Genomic DNA, 568 nt, shown 5'->3' with positions numbered 1-568 from the left:
ATAAATGTAGCCAGAGAAACAAAGGACCTGTACAAAGAAAACTACAAAACACTCCTACAAGAAATGAAAAGAGACTTACAAAAATGGAAGAATGTACCATGCTCCTGGATAGGAAGACTTAACATTGTGAAAATGTCAATACAGCCCAAAGCAATCTACACATATAATACAATCCCAATCCAGAATCCAACAACATACTTCAAACAGATGGAAAAAACATTTACCAACTTTATATGAAAAGAAAAGAGACCCAGGATAAGCAAAGCACTGCTAAAGAAGAACAAAGTTGGAAGCTCTCACTCCCTGATTTGAAAATTTACTACAAAACTGCAGTCATCAAAGTAGCCTGGTACGGGTACAATGAAAGATACATAGGTCAATGGAACAGAATCGAGAATCCAGAAATTAACCCATCTACATATAGCCAACTGATTTTGGATAAAACACCGAAATATATTGCATGAGGGGGGGTGATAGTCTCTTCAACAGATGGTACTGGCAGAACTGGAAAATGATATGCAAAAGATTGAAACAAGACCTTCACCTCACACCTTACACAAAAACCAAC

Source organism: Chrysochloris asiatica, unplaced genomic scaffold (assembly GCF_000296735.1).
Source record: "Chrysochloris asiatica unplaced genomic scaffold, ChrAsi1.0 scaffold00220, whole genome shotgun sequence".
NCBI classification, from domain to species: Eukaryota; Metazoa; Chordata; class Mammalia; order Afrosoricida; family Chrysochloridae; genus Chrysochloris; species Chrysochloris asiatica.
Note: the sequence above shows the minus strand (reverse complement) of the source record.